Source organism: Carcharodon carcharias, chromosome 7 (assembly GCF_017639515.1).
Source record: "Carcharodon carcharias isolate sCarCar2 chromosome 7, sCarCar2.pri, whole genome shotgun sequence".
NCBI lineage: Eukaryota > Metazoa > Chordata > Chondrichthyes > Lamniformes > Lamnidae > Carcharodon > Carcharodon carcharias.
In genome coordinates, this window is record NC_054473.1 from 135,287,997 (window position 1) to 135,311,711 (window position 23,715).

Consider the following 23,715-nt stretch of genomic DNA (forward strand, 5'->3'; position numbering starts at 1 on the left):
AGCAGGGCTTCAAACAACAAGGAGAGGGAAGGCGAGACCAGCAGGGCTACAAACAGCAAGGAAAGGTAAGGTGAGACCAGCAGGGCCACAAACCACAAGAAGAGAGAAGCCGGGACCAGCAGGTCTACAAACAACAAGGAGAGGGAAGGTGATACCAGCAAGGTTACAAACAACAAGGGGTGGGATGCGGGGAGCAGCAGGTCTACAAACAACAACGAGAGGGAAGGTGAGAACAGCAGGGCTATAAACAACAAGGAGAGGGAAGCCGGGACGAGCACGGCTACAAACAACAAGGAGAGGGAAGCCAGAACCAACAGGGGTACAAACAACAAGGAGAGGGAAGGCGGGACCAGCAGGGCTACGAACAACAAGGAGAGGGAAGGGGAGACCAGCAGGTCTCCAAACAACATCGAAAGGGAAGCCGGAACCAGCGGGGCTACAAACAACAAGGAGAGGGAACGTGGCACCAGCAGGTCTACAAACAATAAGGACAGGGTAGGTGAGACTGGCAGGGCTACGAACAAAAAGGAGAGGGAAGGCAGGACCAGCAAGGCTACAAACAACGAGAAGGAAGGTGAGGCCAGAAGGGCTAAAAACAACAAGGAGACAGAAGGTGAGACCAGCAGGGCTAAAAACAACAAGGAGAGGGAAGGTGAGACCAGCAGGGCAACCAACAACAAAGAGAGGGAAGGTCAGACCAGCAGGTCAACAAAAAACAAGGAGAGGGAAGGTGAGACCAGCAGGGCTGCAAACAACTCGGAGAGAGAATGTGAGACCAGCAGGGCTACAAACAACAAGGATAGTGTTGGTGAGACCAGCAGGACTACAAATGAGGAGTGGGATGGTGAGACCAGCAGGGCTACAAACAAGGAGAGGGAAGGTGAGACCAGCAGGGCTACAAACAAGGAGATGGAAGGTGAGACCAGCAGCGCTAAAAAGAACAAGGAGGGGGAAGCTGAGACCAGCAGGGCTACAAACAACAAGGAGAGGGAATGTGAGACCAGCATGGGTACAAACAACAAGGATAGTGTTGGTGAGACCAGCAGGACTACAAACAAGGAGTGGGATAGTGAGACAATCAGGGCTACAAACAAGGAGAGGGAAGGTGAGACCAGCAGGGCTAAAAAGAACTAGGAGAGGGAAGGTGAGACCAGCAAGGTTACAAACAACAAGGAGTGGGAAGCGGTGAGCAGCAGGGCTACAAACAACAACGAGAGGGAAGGTGAGAACAGCAGGGCTATAAACAACAAGGAGAGGGAAGCAGGGACGAGCAGGGCTACAAACAACAAGGTTAGGGATGCCGGGACCAGCAGGGCTACAAACAAGGAGAGGGAAAGCGGGACCAGCAGCGCTATGAACAACAAGGAGAGGGAAGGGGAGACCAGCAGGTCTACAAACAATAAAGACACATGAGGTGGGACAAGCAGGGCTACAAACATCAAGGAGAGTGAAGGTGAGAACAGCAGGTCTACAAACAACAAAGAAAGGGAAGTTGAGACCAGCAGGGCAACAAACAAGGAAAGGGAAGGTGAGACTAGCAGTGCTACAAACATCAAGGAGAGGGAAGGTCAGACCAGCAGGACTACAAACAAGAATGAGGGGGAAGGTGAGGGAAGCAACAAGGAGAGGGAAGGGGACACGAGGTGGGCTACAAACAACAAGGAGAGGGGAGGTGAGACCAGCAGGGCTACGAGCATCAAGGACAGGGACGGTGAGAGTAGCAGGGCTACAAACAATAAGGAGAGGGATAGTGAGACCAGCAGGGCTACAAACAACAAGGAGAGGGAAGGTGAGACCAGCAGGGCTACAAACAACAAGGAGAGGGAAGGTGAGACCAGCAGGGCTACAAACAACAAGGAGAGGGAAGGTGAGACCAGCAGGGCTACAAACAACAAGGAGAGGGAAGGTGAGACCAGCAGGGCTACAAACAACAAGGAGAGGGAAGGTGAGACCAGCAGGGCTACAAACAACAATGAGGGAAGGTGAGACCAGCAGCGCTACAAGCAACCAGGAGAGGGAAGGTGGGACCAGCAGCGCTTCTAATAACAAGGAGAGGGAAGGTGAGACCTGCAGGGCTACAAACAAGGAGCAGGAAGGCGGGACCAACAGTGTTACCAAAAACAAGGAGAGGGAATGTGAGACCAGCAGGGCTTCAAACAACAAGGGGGAAGGTGAGACCAGAAGGACTACAAACAAGGAGAGGGAAGGTGAGACCAGCAGGGCTAAAAACAACAAGGAGAGGGAAGGTGATACCAGTAGGACTAAAAACAACATGAAGAGGGAAGGGGAAACCAGCAGGCCTACAAACAACAAGGAGTGGGAAGGTGAGACCTACAGGTCTACAAACAACAAGGAGCATCAAGGCGGGACCAACAGTGCTACCAAAAACAAGGAGAGGGAATGTGAGACCAGCAGAGCTACAAACAACAAGGGGGAAGGTGAGACCAGAAGGGCTACAAACAAGGAGAGGGAAGGTGAGACCAGCAGGGCTACAAATAACAAGGAGATAGAAGGTGAGACCAGCAGGGCTAAAAACAACAAGGAGAGGGAAGCTGAGACCAGCAGGGCTACAAACAACAAGGAGAGGGAAGGTGATACCAGCAGGGTTACAAACAACAAGGGGTGGGAAGCGGGGAGCAGCAGGGCTACAAACAACAACGAGAGGGAAGGTGAGAACAGCAGGGCTATAAACAACAAGGAGAGGGAAGCAGGGACGAGCAGGACTACAAACAACAAGGAGAGGGATGCTGGGATGAGCAGGCCTACAAACAACAAGGAGAGGGAAGGCGAGACCAGCAGGGCTACAAACAGCAAGGAAAGGTAAGGTGAGACCAGCAGGGCCACAAACAACAAGAAGAGAGAAGCCGGGACCAGCAGGTCTACAAACAACAAGGAGAGGGAAGGTGATACCAGCAAGGTTACAAACAACAACGAGAGGGAAGGTGAGAACAGCAGGGCTATAAACAACAAGGAGAGGGAAGCCGGGACGAGCACGGCTACAAACAACAAGGAGAGGGAAGCCAGAACCAACAGGGGTACAAACAACAAGGAGAGGGAAGGCGGGACCAGCAGGGCTACGAACAACAAGGAGAGGGAAGGGGAGACCAGCAGGTCTCCAAACAACATCGAAAGGGAAGCCGGAACCAGCGGGGCTACAAACAACAAGGAGAGGGAACGTGGCACCAGCAGGTCTACAAACAATAAGGACAGGGTAGGTGAGACTGGCAGGGCTACGAACAAAAAGGAGAGGGAAGGCAGGACCAGCAAGGCTACAAACAATGAGAGGGAAGGTGAGGCCAGAAGGGCTAAAAACAACAAGGAGACAGAAGGTGAGACCAGCAGGGCTAAAAACAACAAGGAGAGGGAAGGTGAGACCAGCAGGGCAACAAACAACAAAGAGAGGGAAGGTCAGACCAGCAGGTCAACAAAAAACAAGGAGAGGGAAGGTGAGACCAGCAGGGCTGCAAACAACTCGGAGAGAGGATGTGAGACCAGCAGGGCTACAAACAACAAGGATAGTGTTGGTGAGACCAGCAGGACTACAAATGAGGAGTGGGATGGTGAGACCAGCAGGGCTACAAACAAGGAGAGGGAAGGTGAGACCAGCAGGGCTACAAACAAGGAGATGGAAGGTGAGACCAGCAGGGCTACAAACAACAAGGAGAGGGAATGTGAGACCAGCAGGGGTACAAACAACAAGGATAGTGTTGGTGAGACCAGCAGGACTACAAACAAGGAGTGGGATGGTGAGACAAGCAGGGCTACAAACAAGGAGAGGGAAGGTGAGACCAGCAGGGCTAAAAAGAACTAGGAGAGGGAAGGTGATACCAGCAAGGTTACAAACAACAAGGAGTGGGAAGCGGTGAGCAGCAGGGCTACAAACAACAACGAGAGGGAAGGTGAGAACAGCAGGGCTACAAACAACAAGGTTAGGGATGCCGGGACCAGCAGGGCTACAAACAAGGAGAGGGAAAGCGGGACCAGCAGCGCTATGAACAACAAGGAGAGGGAAGGGGAGACCAGCAGGTCTACAAACAATAAAGACACATGAGGTGGGACAAGCAGGGCTACAAACATCAAGGAGAGTGAAGGTGAGAACAGCAGGTCTACAAACAACAAAGAAAGGGAAGTTGAGACCAGCAGGGCAACAAACAAGGAAAGGGAAGGTGAGACTAGCAGTGCTACAAACATCAAGGAGAGGGAAGGTCAGACCAGCAGGACTACAAACAAGAATGAGAGGGAAGGTGAGGGAAGCAACAAGGAGAGAGAAGGGGACACCAGGTGGGCTACAAACAACAAGGAGAGGGAAGGTGAGACCAGCAGGGCTACGAGCATCAAGGACAGGGAAGGTGAGACTAGCAGGGCTACAAACAGTAAGGAGTGGGAAGGTGAGACCAGCAGGGCTAAAAACAATAAGGAGAGGGATAGTGAGACCAGCAGGGCTACAAACAGCAAGGAGAGGGAAGGTGAGACCAGCAGGGCTACAAACAATATGGAGAGGGAAGGTGAGACAAGCAGGGCTACGAACAAAAAGGGGGAAGGTGAGACCAGAAGGGCTCCAAACCTCCAGGAGAGGGAAGGTGAGAACAGCAGGGCTACAAACAACAAGGAGAGGGAAGGAGAGACCAGCAGGGATACAAACAATAAGGATTCGGAAGGTGAGACCAGCAGGGCTACAATCAACAAGGAGAGGGAAGGTGGGACCAGCAGGGCTACAAACAACAAGGAGGGGGAAGGTGAGACCAGCAGCGCTACAAACAACAAGGAAAGGTAATGTGAGACCAGCAGGGCTACAAACAACAAGAGAGAAGGTAAGACCAGGAGGGCTACAAACAACAAGGAGAAAGATGGTGAGACCAGCAGGGCTGCAAACAACGAGAGAGAAGGTGAGACCAGCAGGGCTACAAACAACAAGGAGAGAGAATCCTGGACCAGCAGGGCTACAAAAAACAAGGAGAGGGAAGCTGGGACCAGCAGGGCTGCAAACAACAAGGAGAGGGAAGGAGAGACCAGCAGGGCTACAAACAACAAGGAGAGAAAAGCTGGGAGCAGCAGGGATACAAACAACAAGGAGAGGGAAGGTGAGACCAGTAAGGCTTCAAACAACAATAAGAGGGAAGGGGAGACCAGGAGAACTAGAAACAACAAGGAGAGGGAAGGTGAGAACAGCAGGGCTACAAACAACAAGGAGAGGGAAGCCGGAACCAGCAGGGCTACAAACAACAAGGAGAAGAAAGGAGAGACCAGGAGGGTTACAAACAATAAGGAGTGGGAAGGTGAGACCAGCAGGGATACAAACAAAAAGAAAAGGGAAGGTGAGAACAGCAGGGCTACAAACAACAAGGAGAGGGAAGGTGAGACCAGGACGGCTACAAACAACGAGAGAGAATGTGAGTCCAGTAAGGCTAAAAACAACAAGGAGAGGGAAGCTGGGACCAGCAGGGCTACAAACAACAAGGAGAGAGAAGCCAGGACCAGCAGGGCTACAAACAACAACGAGAGAGAAGGTGAGAACAACAGGTCTACAAACAACAAGGAGAAAGAAGCTGGGACGAGCAGGGCTACACAGAGCAAGGAGAGGGAAAGTGAGACCAGGAGGGCTACAAACAAGGAGAAAGAAGGTGAGACCAGCAGGGCTACAAACAACGAGAGAGAAGGTGAGACCAGCAGGGATACAAAAAACAAGGAGAGGGAATCCTGGAACAGCAGGGCTACAAAAAAACAAGGAGAGGGTAGCTGGGGCCAGCAGGGCTGCAAACAACAAGGAGAGGGAAGGAGAGACCAGCATGGCTACAAACAACAAGGAGAGGGAATGAGAAACCAGCAGGGCTAAAAACAAGTAGAGGGAAGGTGAGACCAGCAGGGCTACAAATAACAAGGAGAGGGAAGGTGAAACCAGCAGGGCTACAAACAACAAGGAGAGGGAAGGTCAGACCAGCACGGCTACGAACAAAATTGAGAGGGAAGCTGAGACCAGAAGGGCTACAAACAACAAGGAGAGAGAAAGTGAGACCAGTAGGGCTACAAACAACAAGGAGAGAGAAGGTGAGACCAGCAGGGCTACAAACAACATGGAGACAGAATGTGAGACCAGCAGGGCTACAAAAAACAAGGATAGGGAAGGTGAGACCAGCAGGGCTACAAACAACAAGGATAGGGAAGGTGAGACCAGCAGGGCTACAAACAATAAGGAGAGGGAAGGCGGGACCAGCAGGGCTACAAACAATAAGGAGAGCGAAGGTGAGACCAACAGGGCTACAAACAATAAGGAGAGGGAAGCTGAGACCAGGAGGGCAACAAACAAGAAGAAAGAAGTTGAGACCAGCAGGGCTACAAACACCGAGAGAGAATGAGAGACCAGCAGGGCTACAAACAACAAGGAGAGGGAAGCTGGGTCCAGCAGGGCTACAAACAACAAGGAGAGGAAATGTGAGACCAACAAGGCAAAAAACAACAAGGAGACAGAATGTGAGACCAGGAAGGCTTCAAACAACAAGTAGAGGGAAGGTGAGAGCAGCAGATCAACAAACAACAAAGAGAAGGAAAGTCAGACCAGCAGGTCTACGAACAACAAGGAGAGGAAACTGAGACCAGTAGGACGAGAAACAACAAGGAGAGGGAAGGGAGACCAGCAGGGCTGCAAACAACTTGGAGACAGAATGAGAGACCAGCAGGGCTACAAACAACAAGGATAGTGTTGGTGGGACCTCTGGACTACAAACAAGGACAGGGATGGTGAGACCAGCAGGGCTACAAACAAGGAGAGGGAAGATGAGACCAGCAGGGATAAAAAGAACAAGGAGAGGGAAGGAGGTACCAGCAAGGTTACAAACAACAAGGAGAGGGAAGGCGGGACCAGCAGGGCTACAAACAACAAGGACAGGGAAGGTGAGACCAGCAGGGCTACAAACAACAATCAGAGGGAATGTGAGACCAGCAGGGATACAAACAATAAGGAGAGGGAAGGTGAGACCAGCAGGGCTACAAACAACAATGAGAGGGAAAGTGAGACCAGGAGGGCTACAAACAAGGAGAGGGAAGATGAGACCAGCAGGGATAAAAAGAACAAGGAGAGGGAAGGAGGTACCAGCAAGGTTACAAACAACAAGGAGAGGGAAGGCGGGACCAGCAGGGCTACAAACAACAAGGACAGGGAAGGTGAGACCAGCAGGGCTACAAACAACAATCAGAGGGAATGTGAGACCAGCAGGGATACAAACAATAAGGAGAGGGAAGGTGAGACCAGCAGGGCTACAAACAACAATGAGAGGGAAAGTGAGACCAGGAGGGCTACAAACAACGAGAGAGAATGTGAGTCCAGTAAGGCTAAAAACAACAAGGAGAGGGAAGCTGGGACCAGCAGGGCTACAAACAACAAGGAGAGAGAAGCCAGGACCAGCAGGGCTACAAACAACAACGAGAGAGAAGATGAGAACAACAGGTCTACAAACAACAAGGAGAAAGAAGCTGGGACGAGCAGGGCTACACAGAGCAAGGAGAGGGAATGTGAGACCAGGAGGGCTACAAACAAGGAGAAAGAAGGTGAGACCAGCAGGGCTACAAACAACGAGAGAGAAGGTGAGACCAGCAGGGCTATAAACAACAAGGAGAGGGAATCCTGGACCAGCAGCTCTACAAACAACAAGGAGAGGGTAGCTGGGGCCAGCAGGGCTACAAACAACCAGAAGATGGAAGGTGCGACCAGCATGGCTACAAACAACAAGGAGAGGGAATGAGAAACCAGCAGGGCTAAAAACTAGTAGAGGGAAGGTGAGACCAGCAGGGCTACAAATAACAAGGAGAGGGAAGGTGAAACCAGCAGGGCTACAAACAAGGAGAGGGAAGGTCAGACCAGCAGGCCTACAAATAACAAGGAGAGGGAAGGCGAAACCAGCAGGGCTACAAACAACAAAGAGAGGGAAGGTCAGACCAGCACGGCTACGAACAAAATTGAGAGGGAAGCTGAGACCAGAAGGGCTACAAACAACAAGGAGAGAGAAAGTGAGACCAGTAGGGCTACAAACAACAAGGAGAGAGAAGGTGAGACCAGCAGGGCTACAAACAACAAGGAGAGGGAAGGTGAGACCAGCAGGGCTACAAACGACCAGGAGAGGGAAGCCAGGACCAGCAGGGCTACAATCCACAAGGAGAGGGAAGGTGAGACCAGCAGGGCTACAAACAACAATCAGAGGGAATGTGAGACCAGCAGGGCTACAAACAATAAGGAGAGGGAAGGTGAGACCAGCAGGGCTACAAACAACAATGAGAGGTAAAGTGAGACCAACAGGGCTATTAACAATAAGGAGAGGGAAGGTGAGACCAGCGGGGCTACAAACAACAAGGGGGAAGGTGAGACCAGAAGGGCTCCAAACCACCAGGAGAGGGAAGGTGAGACCAGCAGGGCTACAAACAACGAGAGAGAAGGTGAAACCAGCAGGGATACAAAAAACAAGGAGAGGGAATCCTGGAACAGCAGGGCTACAAAAAAACAAGGAGAGGGAAGCTGGGGCCAGCAGGGCTGCAAACAACAAGGAGAGGGAAGGAGAGACCAGCATGGCTACAAACAACAAGGAGAGGGAATGAGAAACCAGCAGGGCTAAAAACAAGTAGAGGGAAGGTGAGACCAGCAGGGCTACAAATAACAAGGAGAGGGAAGGTGAAACCAGCAGGGCTACAAACAACAAGGAGAGGGAAGGTCAGACCAGCACGGCTACGAACAAAATTGAGAGGGAAGCTGAGACCAGAAGGGCTACAAACAACAAGGAGAGAGAAAGTGAGACCAGTAGGGCTACAAACAACAAGGAGAGAGAAGGTGAGACCAGCAGGGCTACGAACAACATGGAGACAGAATGTGAGACCAGCAGGGCTACAAAAAACAAGGATAGGGAAGGTGAGACCAGCAGGGCTACAAACAACAAGGATAGGGAAGGTGAGACCAGCAGGGCTACAAACAATAAGGAGAGGGAAGGCGGGACCAGCAGGGCTACAAACAATAAGGAGAGCGAAGGTGAGACCAACAGGGCTACAAACAATAAGGAGAGGGAAGCTGAGACCAGGAGGGCAACAAACAAGAAGAAAGAAGTTGAGACCAGCAGGGCTACAAACACCGAGAGAGAATGAGAGACCAGCAGGGCTACAAACAACAAGGAGAGGGAAGCTGGGTCCAGCAGGGCTACAAACAACAAGGAGAGGAAATGTGAGACCAACAAGGCAAAAAACAACAAGGAGACAGAATGTGAGACCAGGAAGGCTTCAAACAACAAGTAGAGGGAAGGTGAGAGCAGCAGATCAACAAACAACAAAGAGAAGGAAAGTCAGACCAGCAGGTCTACGAACAACAAGGAGAGGAAACTGAGACCAGTAGGACGAGAAACAACAAGGAGAGGGAAGGGAGACCAGCAGGGCTGCAAACAACTTGGAGACAGAATGAGAGACCAGCAGGGCTACAAACAACAAGGATAGTGTTGGTGGGACCTCTGGACTACAAACAAGGACAGGGATGGTGAGACCAGCAGGGCTACAAACAAGGAGAGGGAAGATGAGACCAGCAGGGATAAAAAGAACAAGGAGAGGGAAGGAAATACCAGCAAGGTTACAAACAACAAGGAGAGGGAAGGCGGGAACAGCAGGGCTACAAACAACAAGGACAGGGAAGGTGAGATCAGCAGGGCTACAAACAACAATCAGAGGGAATGTGAGACCAGCAGGGATACAAACAATAAGGAGAGGGAAGGTGAGACCAGCAGGGCTACAAACAACAATGAGAGGGAAAGTGAGACCAGGAGGGCTACAAACAAGGAGAGGGAAGATGAGACCAGCAGGGATAAAAAGAACAAGGAGAGGGAAGGAGGTACCAGCAAGGTTACAAACAACAAGGAGAGGGAAGGCGGGACCAGCAGGGCTACAAACAACAATCAGAGGGAATGTGAGACCAGCAGGGATACAAACAATAAGGAGAGGGAAGGTGAGACCAGCAGGGCTACAAACAACAATGAGAGGGAAAGTGAGACCAGGAGGGCTACAAACAACGAGAGAGAATGTGAGTCCAGTAAGGCTAAAAACAACAAGGAGAGGGAAGCTGGGACCAGCAGGGCTACAAACAACAAGGAGAGAGAAGATGAGAACAACAGGTCTACAAACAACAAGGAGAAAGAAGCTGGGACGAGCAGGGCTACACAGAGCAAGGAGAGGGAATGTGAGACCAGGAGGGCTACAAACAAGGAGAAAGAAGGTGAGACCAGCAGGGCTACAAACAACGAGAGAGAAGGTGAGACCAGCAGGGCTATAAACAACAAGGAGAGGGAATCCTGGACCAGCAGCTCTACAAACAACAAGGAGAGGGTAGCTGGGGCCAGCAGGGCTACAAACAACCAGAAGATGGAAGGTGCGACCAGCATGGCTACAAACAACAAGGAGAGGGAATGAGAAACCAGCAGGGCTAAAAACTAGTAGAGGGAAGGTGAGACCAGCAGGGCTACAAATAACAAGGAGAGGGAAGGTGAAACCAGCAGGGCTACAAACAAGGAGAGGGAAGGTCAGACCAGCAGGCCTACAAATAACAAGGAGAGGGAAGGCGAAACCAGCAGGGCTACAAACAACAAAGAGAGGGAAGGTCAGACCAGCACGGCTACGAACAAAATTGAGAGGGAAGCTGAGACCAGAAGGGCTACAAACAACAAGGAGAGAGAAAGTGAGACCAGTAGGGCTACAAACAACAAGGAGAGAGAAGGTGAGACCAGCAGGGCTACAAACAACAAGGAGAGGGAAGGTGAGACCAGCAGGGCTACAAACGACCAGGAGAGGGAAGCCAGGACCAGCAGGGCTACAATCCACAAGGTGAGGGAAGGTGAGACCAGCAGGGCTACAAACAACAATCAGAGGGAATGTGAGACCAGCAGGGCTACAAACAATAAGGAGAGGGAAGGTGAGACCAGCAGGGCTACAAACAACAATGAGAGGTAAAGTGAGACCAACAGGGCTATTAACAATAAGGAGAGGGAAGGTGAGACCAGCAGGGCTACAAACAACAAGGGGGAAGGTGAGACCAGAAGGGCTCCAAACCACCAGGAGAGGGAAGGTGAGACCAGCAGGGCTACAAACAACGAGAGAGAAGGTGAGACCAGCAGGGATACAAAAAACAAGGAGAGGGAATCCTGGAACAGCAGGGCTACAAAAAAACAAGGAGAGGGAAGCTGGGGCCAGCAGGGCTGCAAACAACAAGGAGAGGGAAGGAGAGACCAGCATGGCTACAAACAACAAGGAGAGGGAATGAGAAACCAGCAGGGCTAAAAACAAGTAGAGGGAAGGTGAGACCAGCAGGGCTACAAATAACAAGGAGAGGGAAGGTGAAACCAGCAGGGCTACAAACAACAAGGAGAGGGAAGGTCAGACCAGCACGGCTACGAACAAAATTGAGAGGGAAGCTGAGACCAGAAGGGCTACAAACAACAAGGAGAGAGAAAGTGAGACCAGTAGGGCTACAAACAACAAGGAGAGAGAAGGTGAGACCAGCAGGGCTACGAACAACATGGAGACAGAATGTGAGACCAGCAGGGCTACAAAAAACAAGGATAGGGAAGGTGAGACCAGCAGGGCTACAAACAACAAGGATAGGGAAGGTGAGACCAGCAGGGCTACAAACAATAAGGAGAGCCAAGGTGAGACCAACAGGGCTACAAACAATAAGGAGAGGGAAGCTGAGACCAGGAGGGCAACAAACAAGAAGAAAGAAGTTGAGACCAGCAGGGCTACAAACACCGAGAGAGAATGAGAGACCAGCAGGGCTACAAACAACAAGGAGAGGGAAGCTGGGTCCAGCAGGGCTACAAACAACAAGGAGAGGAAATGTGAGACCAACAAGGCAAAAAACAACAAGGAGACAGAATGTGAGACCAGGAAGGCTTCAAACAACAAGGAGAGGGAAGGTGAGAGCAGCAGATCAACAAACAACAAAGAGAAGGAAAGTCAGACCAGCAGGTCTACGAACAACAAGGAGAGGAAACTGAGACCAGTAGGATGAGAAACAACAAGGAGAGGGAAGGGAGACCAGCAGGGCTGCAAACAACTTGGAGACAGAATGAGAGACCAGCAGGGCTACAAACAACAAGGATAGTGTTGGTGGGACCTCTGGACTACAAACAAGGACAGGGATGGTGAGACCAGCAGGGCTACAAACAAGGAGAGGGAAGATGAGACCAGCAGGGATAAAAAGAACAAGGAGAGGGAAGGAGATACCAGCAAGGTTACAAACAACAAGGAGAGGGAAGGCGGGACCAGCAGGGCTACAAACAACAAGGACAGGGAAGGTGAGATCAGCAGGGCTACAAACAACAATCAGAGGGAATGTGAGACCAGCAGGGATACAAACAATAAGGAGAGGGAAGGTGAGACCAGCAGGGCTACAAACAACAATGAGAGGGAAAGTGAGACCAGGAGGGCTACAAACAAGGAGAGGGAAGATGAGACCAGCAGGGATAAAAAGAACAAGGAGAGGGAAGGAGGTACCAGCAAGGTTACAAACAACAAGGAGAGGGAAGGCGGGACCAGCAGGGCTACAAACAACAAGGACAGGGAAGGTGAGACCAGCAGGGCTACAAACAACAATCAGAGGGAATGTGAGACCAGCAGGGATACAAACAATAAGGAGAGGGAAGGTGAGACCAGCAGGGCTACAAACAACAATGAGAGGGAAAGTGAGACCAGGAGGGCTACAAACAACGAGAGAGAATGTGAGTCCAGTAAGGCTAAAAACAACAAGGAGAGGGAAGCTGGGACCAGCAGGGCTACAAACAACAAGGAGAGAGAAGCCAGGACCAGCAGGGCTACAAACAACAACGAGAGAGAAGATGAGAACAACAGGTCTACAAACAACAAGGAGAAAGAAGCTGGGACGAGCAGGGCTACACAGAGCAAGGAGAGGGAATGTGAGACCAGGAGGGCTACAAACAAGGAGAAAGAAGGTGAGACCAGCAGGGCTACAAACAACGAGAGAGAAGGTGAGACCAGCAGGGCTATAAACAACAAGGAGAGGGAATCCTGGACCAGCAGCTCTACAAACAACAAGGAGAGGGTAGCTGGGGCCAGCAGGGCTACAAACAACCAGAAGATGGAAGGTGCGACCAGCATGGCTACAAACAACAAGGAGAGGGAATGAGAAACCAGCAGGGCTAAAAACTAGTAGAGGGAAGGTGAGACCAGCAGGGCTACAAATAACAAGGAGAGGGAAGGTGAAACCAGCAGGGCTACAAACAAGGAGAGGGAAGGTCAGACCAGCAGGCCTACAAATAACAAGGAGAGGGAAGGCGAAACCAGCAGGGCTACAAACAACAAAGAGAGGGAAGGTCAGACCAGCACGGCTACGAACAAAATTGAGAGGGAAGCTGAGACCAGAAGGGCTACAAACAACAAGGAGAGAGAAAGTGAGACCAGTAGGGCTACAAACAACAAGGAGAGAGAAGGTGAGACCAGCAGGGCTACAAACAACATGGAGACAGAATGTGAGACCAGCAGGGCTACAAAAAACAAGGATAGGGAAGGTGAGACCAGCAGGGCTACAAACAACAAGGATAGGGAAGGTGAGACCAGCAGGGCTACAAACAATAAGGAGAGGGAAGGCGGGACCAGCAGGGCTACAAACAATAAGGAGAGCGAAGGTGAGACCAACAGGGCTACAAACAATAAGGAGAGGGAAGCTGAGACCAGGAGGGCAACAAACAAGAAGAAAGAAGTTGAGACCAGCAGGGCTACAAACACCAAGAGAGAATGAGAGACCAGCAGGGCTACAAACAACAAGGAGAGGGAAGCTGGGTCCAGCAGGGCTACAAACAACAAGGAGAGGAAATGTGAGACCAACAAGGCAAAAAACAACAAGGAGACAGAATGTGAGACCAGGAAGGCTTCAAACAACAAGGAGAGGGAAGGTGAGAGCAGCAGATCAACAAACAACAAAGAGAAGAAAAGTCAGACCAGCAGGTCTACAAACAACAAGGAGAGGAAACTGAGACCAGTAGGACGAGAAACAACAAGGAGAGGGAAGGGAGACCAGCAGGGCTGCAAACAACTTGGAGACAGAATGAGAGACCAGCAGGGCTACAAACAACAAGGATAGTGTTGGTGGGACCAGCTGGACTACAAACAAGGACAGGGATGGTGAGACCAGCAGGGCTACAAACAAGGAGAGGGAAGATGAGACAAGCAGGGATAAAAAGAACAAGGAGAGGGAAGGTGATACCAGCAAGGTTACAAACAACAAGCAGAGGGAAGGCGGGACCAGCAGGGCTACAAACAACAAGGACAGGGAAGGTGACACTAGCCGTGCTACAAACAACAAGGACAGGTAACATGAGACCAGCAGAGCTACAAATAACAAGGAGATGGAAAACGAGACCAGCAGGGCTACAAAAAACAGTGAGAGGGAACGTGAGACCAGCAGGGCTACAAACAATAAGGAGAGAGAAAGTGATACCAGCAGGGTTACAAACAACAAGGAGAGGGAAGGTGAGACCAGCAGGGCTACAAACGACCAGGAGAGGGAAGCCAGGACCAGCAGGGCTACAATCCACAAGGAGAGGGAAGGTGAGACCAGCAGGGCTACAAACAACAATCAGAGGGAATGTGAGACCAGCAGGGCTACAAACAATAAGGAGAGGGAAGGTGAGACCAGCAGGGCTACAAACAACAATGAGAGGGAAAGTGAGACCAACAGGGCTATTAACAATAAGGAGAGGGAAGGTGAGACCAGCGGGGCTACAAACAACAAGGGGGAAGGTGAGACCAGAAGGGCTCCAAACCACCAGGAGAGGGAAGGTGAGACCAGCAGGGCTACAAACAACGAGAGAGAAGGTGAGACCAGCAGGGATACAAAAAACAAGGAGAGGGAATCCTGGAACAGCAGGGCTGCAAAAAAACAAGGAGAGGGAAGCTGGGGCCAGCAGGGCTGCAAACAACAAGGAGAGGGAAGGAGAGACCAGCATGGCTACAAACAACAAGGAGAGGGAATGAGAAACCAGCAGGGCTAAAAACAAGTAGAGGGAAGGTGAGACCAGCAGGGCTACAAATAACAAGGAGAGGGAAGGTGAAACCAGCAGGGCTACAAACAACAAGGAGAGGGAAGGTCAGACCAGCACGGCTACGAACAAAATTGAGAGGGAAGCTGAGACCAGAAGGGCTACAAACAACAAGGAGAGAGAAAGTGAGACCAGTAGGGCTACAAACAACAAGGAGAGAGAAGGTGAGACCAGCAGGGCTACGAACAACATGGAGACAGAATGTGAGACCAGCAGGGCTACAAAAAACAAGGATAGGGAAGGTGAGACCAGCAGGGCTACAAACAACAAGGATAGGGAAGGTGAGACCAGCAGGGCTACAAACAATAAGGAGAGGGAAGGCGGGACCAGCAGGGCTACAAACAATAAGGAGAGCGAAGGTGAGACCAACAGGGCTACAAACAATAAGGAGAGGGAAGCTGAGACCAGGAGGGCAACAAACAAGAAGAAAGAAGTTGAGACCAGCAGGGCTACAAACACCGAGAGAGAATGAGAGACCAGCAGGGCTACAAACAACAAGGAGAGGGAAGCTGGGTCCAGCAGGGCTACAAACAACAAGGAGAGGAAATGTGAGACCAACAAGGCAAAAAACAACAAGGAGACAGAATGTGAGACCAGGAAGGCTTCAAACAACAAGTAGAGGGAAGGTGAGAGCAGCAGATCAACAAACAACAAAGAGAAGGAAAGTCAGACCAGCAGGTCTACGAACAACAAGGAGAGGAAACTGAGACCAGTAGGACGAGAAACAACAAGGAGAGGGAAGGGAGACCAGCAGGGCTGCAAACAACTTGGAGACAGAATGAGAGACCAGCAGGGCTACAAACAACAAGGATAGTGTTGGTGGGACCTCTGGACTACAAACAAGGACAGGGATGGTGAGACCAGCAGGGCTACAAACAAGGAGAGGGAAGATGAGACCAGCAGGGATAAAAAGAACAAGGAGAGGGAAGGAGATACCAGCAAGGTTACAAACAACAAGGAGAGGGAAGGCGGGACCAGCAGGGCTGCAAACAACAAGGACAGGGAAGGTGAGACCAGCAGGGCTACAAACAACAATCAGAGGGAATGTGAGACCAGCAGGGATACAAACAATAAGGAGAGGGAAGGTGAGACCAGCAGGGCTACAAACAACAATGAGAGGGAAAGTGAGACCAGGAGGGCTACAAACAAGGAGAGGGAAGATGAGACCAGCAGGGATAAAAAGAACAAGGAGAGGGAAGGAGGTACCAGCAAGGTTACAAACAACAAGGAGAGGGAAGGCGGGACCAGCAGGGCTACAAACAACAAGGACAGGGAAGGTGAGACCAGCAGGGCTACAAACAACAATCAGAGGGAATGTGAGACCAGCAGGGATACAAACAATAAGGAGAGGGAAGGTGAGACCAGCAGGGCTACAAACAACAATGAGAGGGAAAGTGAGACCAGGAGGGCTACAAACAACGAGAGAGAATGTGAGTCCAGTAAGGCTAAAAACAACAAGGAGAGGGAAGCTGGGACCAGCAGGGCTACAAACAACAAGGAGAGAGAAGCCAGGACCAGCAGGGCTACAAACAACAACGAGAGAGAAGATGAGAACAACAGGTCTACAAACAACAAGGAGAAAGAAGCTGGGACGAGCAGGGCTACACAGAGCAAGGAGAGGGAATGTGAGACCAGGAGGGCTACAAACAAGGAGAAAGAAGGTGAGACCAGCAGGGCTACAAACAACGAGAGAGAAGGTGAGACCAGCAGGGCTATAAACAACAAGGAGAGGGAATCCTGGACCAGCAGCTCTACAAACAACAAGGAGAGGGTAGCTGGGGCCAGCAGGGCTACAAACAACCAGAAGATGGAAGGTGCGACCAGCATGGCTACAAACAACAAGGAGAGGGAATGAGAAACCAGCAGGGCTAAAAACTAGTAGAGGGAAGGTGAGACCAGCAGGGCTACAAATAACAAGGAGAGGGAAGGTGAAACCAGCAGGGCTACAAACAAGGAGAGGGAAGGTCAGACCAGCAGGCCTACAAATAACAAGGAGAGGGAAGGCGAAACCAGCAGGGCTACAAACAACAAAGAGAGGGAAGGTCAGACCAGCACGGCTACGAACAAAATTGAGAGGGAAGCTGAGACCAGAAGGGCTACAAACAACAAGGAGAGAGAAAGTGAGACCAGTAGGGCTACAAACAACAAGGAGAGAGAAGGTGAGACCAGCAGGGCTACAAACAACATGGAGACAGAATGTGAGACCAGCAGGGCTACAAAAAACAAGGATAGGGAAGGTGAGACCAGCAGGGCTACAAACAACAAGGATAGGGAAGGTGAGACCAGCAGGGCTACAAACAATAAGGAGAGGGAAGGCGGGACCAGCAGGGCTACAAACAATAAGGAGAGCGAAGGTGAGACCAACAGGGCTACAAACAATAAGGAGAGGGAAGCTGAGACCAGGAGGGCAACAAACAAGAAGAAAGAAGTTGAGACCAGCAGGGCTACAAACACCAAGAGAGAATGAGAGACCAGCAGGGCTACAAACAACAAGGAGAGGGAAGCTGGGTCCAGCAGGGCTACAAACAACAAGGAGAGGAAATGTGAGACCAACAAGGCAAAAAACAACAAGGAGACAGAATGTGAGACCAGGAAGGCTTCAAACAACAAGGAGAGGGAAGGTGAGAGCAGCAGATCAACAAACAACAAAGAGAAGGAAAGTCAGACCAGCAGGTCTACAAACAACAAGGAGAGGAAACTGAGACCAGTAGGACGAGAAACAACAAGGAGAGGGAAGGGAGACCAGCAGGGCTGCAAACAACTTGGAGACAGAATGAGAGACCAGCAGGGCTACAAACAACAAGGATAGTGTTGGTGGGACCAGCTGGACTACAAACAAGGACAGGGATGGTGAGACCAGCAGGGCTACAAACAAGGAGAGGGAAGATGAGACAAGCAGGGATAAAAAGAACAAGGAGAGGGAAGGTGATACCAGCAAGGTTACAAACAACAAGGAGAGGGAAGGCGGGACCAGCAGGGCTACAAACAACAAGGACAGGGAAGGTGACACTAGCCGTGCTACAAACAACAAGGACAGGTAACATGAGACCAGCAGAGCTACAAATAACAAGGAGATGGAAAACGAGACCAGCAGGGCTACAAAAAACAGTGAGAGGGAACGTGAGACCAGCAGGGCTACAAACAATAAGGAGAGGGAAGGTGAGACCAGCAGGGCTACAAACGACCAGGAGAGGGAAGCCAGGACCAGCAGGGCTACAATCCACAAGGAGAGGGAAGGTGAGACCAGCAGGGTTACAAACAACAAGGAGAGGGAAGGTGAGACCAGCAGGGCTACAAACGACCAGGAGAGGGAAGCCAGGACCAGCAGGGCTACAATCCACAAGGAGAGGGAAGGTGAGACCAGCAGGGCTACAAACAACAATCAGAGGGAATGTGAGACCAGCAGGGCTACAAACAATAAGGAGAGGGAAGGTGAGACCAGCAGGGCTACAAACAACAATGAGAGGGAAAGTGAGACCAACAGGGCTATTAACAATAAGGAGAGGGAAGGTGAGACCAGCGGGGCTACAAACAACAAGGGGGAAGGTGAGACCAGAAGGGCTCCAAACCACCAGGAGAGGGAAGGTGAGACCAGCAGGGCTACAAACAACGAGAGAGAAGGTGAGACCAAAAGGGATACAAAAAACAAGGAGAGGGAATCCTGGAACAGCAGGGCTACAAAAAAACAAGGAGAGGGAAGCTGGGGCCAGCAGGGCTGCAAACAACAAGGAGAGGGAAGGAGAGACCAGCATGGCTACAAACAACAAGGAGAGGGAATGAGAAACCAGCAGGGCTAAAAACAAGTAGAGGGAAGGTGAGACCAGCAGGGCTACAAATAACAAGGAGAGGGAAGGTGAAACCAGCAGGGCTACAAACAACAAGGAGAGGGAAGGTCAGACCAGCACGGCTACGAACAAAATTGAGAGGGAAGCTGAGACCAGAAGGGCTACAAACAACAAGGAGAGAGAAAGTGAGACCAGTAGGGCTACAAACAACAAGGAGAGAGAAGGTGAGACCAGCAGGGCTACAAACAACATGGAGACAGAATGTGAGACCAGCAGGGCTACAAAAAACAAGGATAGGGAAGGTGAGACCAGCAGGGCTACAAACAACAAGGATAGGGAAGGTGAGACCAGCAGGGCTACAAACAATAAGGAGAGGGAAGGCGGGACCAGCAGGGCTACAAACAATAAGGAGAGCGAAGGTGAGACCAACAGGGCTACAAACAATAAGGAGAGGGAAGCTGAGACCAGGAGGGCAACAAACAAGAAGAAAGAAGTTGAGACCAGCAGGGCTACAAACACCGAGAGAGAATGAGAGACCAGCAGGGCTACAAACAACAAGGAGAGGGAAGCTGGGTCCAGCAGGGCTACAAACAACAAGGAGAGGAAATGTGAGACCAACAAGGCAAAAAACAACAAGGAGACAGAATGTGAGACCAGGAAGGCTTCAAACAACAAGTAGAGGGAAGGTGAGAGCAGCAGATCAACAAACAACAAAGAGAAGGAAAGTCAGACCAGCAGGTCTACGAACAACAAGGAGAGGAAACTGAGACCAGTAGGACGAGAAACAACAAGGAGAGGGAAGGGAGACCAGCAGGGCTGCAAACAACTTGGAGACAGAATGAGAGACCAGCAGGGCTACAAACAACAAGGATAGTGTTGGTGGGACCTCTGGACTACAAACAAGGACAGGGATGGTGAGACCAGCAGGGCTACAAACAAGGAGAGGGAAGATGAGACCAGCAGGGATAAAAAGAACAAGGAGAGGGAAGGAGATACCAGCAAGGTTACAAACAACAAGGAGAGGGAAGGCGGGACCAGCAGGGCTACAAACAACAAGGACAGGGAAGGTAAGACCAGCAGGGCTACAAACAACAATCAGAGGGAATGTGAGACCAGCAGGGATACAAACAATAAGGAGAGGGAAGGTGAGACCAGCAGGGCTACAAACAACAATGAGAGGGAAAGTGAGACCAGGAGGGCTACAAACAAGGAGAGGGAAGATGAGACCAGCAGGGATAAAAAGAACAAGGAGAGGGAAGGAGGTACCAGCAAGGTTACAAACAACAAGGAGAGGGAAGGCGGGACCAGCAGGGCTACAAACAACAAGGACAGGGAAGGTGAGACCAGCAGGGCTACAAACAACAATCAGAGGGAATGTGAGACCAGCAGGGATACAAACAATAAGGAGAGGGAAGGTGAGACCAGCAGGGCTACAAATAACAATGAGAGGGAAAGTGAGACCAGGAGGGCTACAAACAACGAGAGAGAATGTGAGTCCAGTAAGGCTAAAAACAACAAGGAGAGGGAAGCTGGGACCAGCAGGGCTACAAACAACAAGGAGAGAGAAGCCAGGACCAGCAGGGCTACAAACAACAACGAGAGAGAAGATGAGAACAACAGGTCTACAAACAACAAGGAGAAAGAAGCTGGGACGAGCAGGGCTACACAGAGCAAGGAGAGGGAAAGTGAGACCAGGAGGGCTACAAACAAGGAGAAAGAAGGTGAGACCAGCAGGGCTACAAACAACGAGAGAGAAGGTGAGACCAGCAGGGCTATAAACAACAAGGAGAGGGAATCCTGGACCAGCAGCTCTACAAACAACAAGGAGAGGGTAGCTGGGGCCAGCAGGGCTACAAACAACCAGAAGATGGAAGGTGCGACCAGCATGGCTACAAACAACAAGGAGAGGGAATGAGAAACCAGCAGGGCTAAAAACTAGTAGAGGGAAGGTGAGACCAGCAGGGCTACAAATAACAAGGAGAGGGAAGGTGAAACCAGCAGGGCTACAAACAAGGAGAGGGAAGGTCAGACCAGCAGGCCTACAAGTAACAAGGAGAGGGAAGGCGAAACCAGCAGGGCTACAAACAACAAAGAGAGGGAAGGTCAGACCAGCACGGCTACGAACAAAATTGAGAGGGAAGCTGAGACCAGAAGGGCTACAAACAACAAGGAGAGAGAAAGTGAGACCAGTAGGGCTACAAACAACAAGGAGAGAGAAGGTGAGACCAGCAGGGCTACAAACAACATGGAGACAGAATGTGAGACCAGCAGGGCTACAAAAAACAAGGATAGGGAAGGTGAGACCAGCAGGGCTACAAACAACAAGGATAGGGAAGGTGAGACCAGCAGGGCTACAAACAATAAGGAGAGGGAAGGCGGGACCAGCAGGGCTACAAACAATAAGGAGAGCGAAGGTGAGACCAACAGGGCTACAAACAATAAGGAGAGGGAAGCTGAGACCAGGAGGGCAACAAACAAGAAGAAAGAAGTTGAGACCAGCAGGGCTACAAACACCAAGAGAGAATGAGAGACCAGCAGGGCTACAAACAACAAGGAGAGGGAAGCTGGGTCCAGCAGGGCTACAAACAACAAGGAGAGGAAATGTGAGACCAACAAGGCAAAAAACAACAAGGAGACAGAATGTGAGACCAGGAAGGCTTCAAACAACAAGGAGAGGGAAGGTGAGAGCAGCAGATCAACAAACAACAAAGAGAAGTAAAGTCAGACCAGCAGGTCTACAAACAACAAGGAGAAGAAACTGAGACCAGTAGGACGAGAAACAACAAGGAGAGGGAAGGGAGACCAGCAGGGCTGCAAACAACTTGGAGACAGAATGAGAGACCAGCAGGGCTACAAACAACAAGGATAGTGTTGGTGGGACCAGCTGGACTACAAACAAGGACAGGGATGGTGAGACCAGCAGGGCTACAAACAAGGAGAGGGAAGATGAGACAAGCAGGGATAAAAAGAACAAGGAGAGGGAAGGTGATACCAGCAAGGTTACAAACAACAAGGAGAGGGAAGGCGGGACCAGCAGGGCTACAAACAACAAGGACAGGGAAGGTGACACTAGCCGTGCTACAAACAACAAGGACAGGTAACATGAGACCAGCAGAGCTACAAATAACAAGGAGATGGAAAACGAGACCAGCAGGGCTACAAAAAACAGTGAGAGGGAACGTGAGACCAGCAGGGCTACAAACAATAAGGAGAGAGAAGGTGATACCAGCAGGGTTACAAACAACAAGGAGAGGGAAGGTGAGACCAGCAGGGCTACAAACGACCAGGAGAGGGAAGCCAGGACCAGCAGGGCTACAATCCACAAGGAGAGGAAAGGTGAGACCAGCAGGGCTACAAACAACAATCAGAGGGAATGTGAGACCAGCAGGGCTACAAACAATAAGGAGAGGGAAGGTGAGACCAGCAGGGCTACAAACAACAATGAGAGGGAAAGTGAGACCAACAGGGCTATTAACAATAAGGAGAGGGAAGGTGAGACCAGCGGGGCTACAAACAACAAGGGGGAAGGTGAGACCAGAAGGGCTCCAAACAACAAGGAGAGGGATAGTGACACTAGCTGTGCTACAAACAACAATGAGAGGTAACATGAGACCAGCAGGGCTACAAACAACAGAGAGAGGGAAGGTGAGATCAGCAGGGCTACAAACAACAAGGAGAGGGATAGTGACACTAGCTGTGCTACAAACAACAATGAGAGGTAACATGAGACTAGCAGGGCTACAAAGAACAAGGGGAGTTAAGCCGGGACCAGCAGGGCTACAAACAACAAGGAGAGGGAAGCCAGGACCAGCAGGGTTACAAAGAACAACGAGAGGGAAGGTGAGAACAGCAGGGCTACAAACAACACGGAGAGGGAAGCTGGGACGAGCAACTAAACACACAACAAGGTGAGGGAAGGTGAGACCAGGATGGCTACAAACAGCAAGGAGACAGAAGGTGAGACCAGCAGGGCTGCAAACAACGAGAGAGAAGGTGAGACCAGCGGGGCTACAAACAACAAGGAGAGGGAATCCTGGACCAGCAGGGCTACAAACAACAAGGAGAGGGAAGGCGGGACCAGCAGGGCTACGAACAACAAGGAGAGGGAAGGGGAGACCAGCAGTTCTACAAACAACAAGGAAAGGGAAGCCGGAACCAGCAGGGCTACAAACAACAAGGAGAGGAAACGTGGCACCAGCAGGGCTACGAGCAACAAGGACAGGGTAGGTGAGACTAGCAGGTATACAAACAATAAGCAGAAGGAAGGTGAGACCAGCAGGGCTACAAACAATAAGGAGAGCGAAGGTGAGACCAACAGGGCTACAAACAACAAGGAGAGGGAAGGCGAGACCAACAGTGCTACCAAAAACCAGAAAAGGGAAGGTGAGACCAGCAGGGCTAAAAAAAACAAGGAGAGGGAAGGCTGGACCAGCAGGGCTACAAACAACAAGGAGTGGGAAGATGAGACGAGCAGGGCTACAAACAACAAGGAGAGGGAAGGCGAGACCAACAGTGCTACCAAAAACCAGAAGAGGGAAGGTGAGACCAGCAGGGCTAAAAAAAACAAGGAGAGGGAAGGCTGGACCAGCAGGGCTACAAACAACAAGGAGAGTTAAGCCGGGACCAGCAGGGCTACAAACAACAAGGAGAGGGAAGGTGAGACCAACAGGGCTACAAACAACAATGAGAGGGAAGATGAGACGAGCAGGGCTACAAACAACAAGGAGAGGGAAGGCGAGACCAACAGTGCTACCAAAAACCAGAAGAGGGAAGGTGAGACCAGCAGGGCTAAAAAAAACAAGGAGAGCGAAGGCTGGACCAGCAGGGCTACAAACAACAAGGAGAGTTAAGCCGGGACCAGCAGG